This window comes from Pteropus vampyrus, unplaced genomic scaffold (genome assembly GCF_000151845.1).
Source record: "Pteropus vampyrus isolate Shadow unplaced genomic scaffold, Pvam_2.0 Scaffold59, whole genome shotgun sequence".
Taxonomy (NCBI): Eukaryota; Metazoa; Chordata; class Mammalia; order Chiroptera; family Pteropodidae; genus Pteropus; species Pteropus vampyrus.
The window spans coordinates 5680573-5682745 of NW_011888840.1; the positions used below are offsets into that span (position 1 = coordinate 5680573).

A 2173-nucleotide genomic window follows, 5' to 3' on the forward strand; every position below is an offset into this window, starting at 1 on the left:
ATCTCTTGAAGAGACCAACACGTTTATCACAGGCTGTCCTGCTGGATATTTTTGGGCGGGAGAACAAATTTGAGTTTTTGGTCCATTTCATCTGATTTCACGTGCTGACTCTCTTTAGGGGAAGCGGGCGGAGGAGAGAGTGACTCCACGGTGCCCTGCTTATTTCATCTGCCACAAGACGAGAGTCTCTGTCCGTCAGCTTTGTCCCCAGGGGAGTGCTTTTCCCATCCTCTGTGTCCTCTGTGTCCCTCATGGTCCCAGATGTCTCCAGCACTCATTTGAGCGGCTGACTCAGGCCTGGCCCGTCTCTGGCTTTGGCAGCCTGACTTTGCAGGAAATGTTAGAAAATGGTCACACCCCCGATCCCCCCACCCCCAGTCATCGATTATGACTAATCGTAGTGGATGCTGTCTGTGCCTGGCCTGAGGGCCCCATTACCGGACTAGCACACTCACCACCAGCTGCTAAAGTTGATGGAGCCCCCCTCCCCTTCTCTGGAGCTTTACTGCCTCATCCAGGAAGTTGCTCACCGCCCCCTGCCCACCCCGCCCCCAAGCCTCCGCTGACTCAGGGGGTTCAAAAGGCCAGCCCCCTCGCTTCCAAGTGGGGTGTACTTTCTGGTGTCATTCATGTGCCAGAGCTCCCGTGGGGATCGTGAGATCGGGCTGGGGCAGGTGTCCAGCTGAGACCATGTCCTTGCTGAACCCCTTCCTTGCCTGTCCTGTGTCCCTCCCTCCCTTTCTCCTGAACGGACTTCCCCAAAATTATGTAAACAAGAATTCCCACTGCGTATAGGGAGCATAGCCTAAGCCACTGTCCGGTAATAAGTCCCTTTCCTGGGTCCCCTCTGTTGACGTTTAGTCTTGGATGTTCTCTGCTCCAGCTTCCTGGCTTGACCTGCTGGGTGTTTTGTTTTGTTGGTTTTGGTTTCAAAGTCTTTTCAGGCTAATGGGACATTCAGAAAGGTCTGCGTTGAATCATAGTCCTGGCGTGGTTCCCTGTCTTCCTTCCCTCCCACTCTCTCTATTTCCTTTCTTCCCTCCCTCCCTCCCTCCCTTCATCCCCCAGGAGCGCCCTCAGCAGAAAGGAAGAAGACTCGGAAAGGCAAATGGGAGGTTCACAAGCCTCGGTACCAGACGGCCCTGGGGTCGAGTCCAAGCCTTGCCACTCAGTAACCCAGAGACCAGCCATCGTGACTTGTCTGGACCGGTAATCTCTGCTTCGAGGATCAGGACCACTTGGGTGGCTGATGTAGTACAGTGACCGGCATCTAGCTGGTGCTCAGTACTGAGAGTCTGCGAACACATCCCTAAGGACCCTTAGATCCCCTCACCCACTTAGGGCTTCAGCCTTGGCAGCCAGTTAATCATCATCCACCCAGACCCTTTTGGGGTCTTCAGTGTGTCCTTTCTTTCTGGGTTGCTCTTCCTTTTCTCTCTGAGCCCCATTGAAGGCAATGTTCAAATGCCACCTCCTCCCAGAAGCCCTCTTGGGTGCCCGAAGGGCAGGATCATAGCAGTAGTTGCTGGGTGGTATAGAATCTGTAGGGTTCACATCACTGAATTCATGAACATGCAGTGCGTGTGGAGCGTATGAAATAGGAGAGTCTGTCTGGAGTCAGACAGCTGAGCATTGGGATCCTGCCCCGTTCCCCATTAACTGCGTGACCCGGGGCCAGGAAGCTGTATTGACTGCCCCTTCATGGACCCCATGCACATGATAGGTGCTCTCTCAGCAGTGGTGCCATGATACCTGGCACTTCTGAACTGGCAGTTGGAAGACTGCAGATAATGGAACAAGCACGTGAATTTAAGTAGACGCAGAGCTGTGTGAGTTAACATCAAGCTAAGGAGTACACACTTTTTAAAGGTTTTGTGTGGGTTGGTGGGAGAGATGGGCTGTCACCCCTCTGGTAACCTTATAGGCCATCTCTGGCAGCCTATCCTCCACGTGCTTCCCCAGAGCTTGGGCCCAGACAGCTGAGTTAAAAGGGGAACAGACCAGACCATCATGTCCCTAAAAATTGGGGCCGGGGCTTGATTCTGAAATGTGACCGTCGCATTCAAGGATCAGCCGTGGAAGGGTCCACATTAACCACGGCACCCACTGCTGTCCCCTGAGGCGGCGCCGTGGGCAAGCGGGAGGCAATGGGCACCTCCAGCCTTCCATTTCC

The 2173-nt window shown here is 54.2% G+C and overlaps 1 protein-coding gene across 37 annotated transcripts in view; it reads left to right on the forward strand.

Moving 5' to 3' along the window:
* Positions 1-2173, forward strand: part of LOC105292562 — a 713386-nt gene that overhangs the window by 90173 nt on the left and 621040 nt on the right. The gene's annotated exons all lie outside the window — the stretch shown is intronic.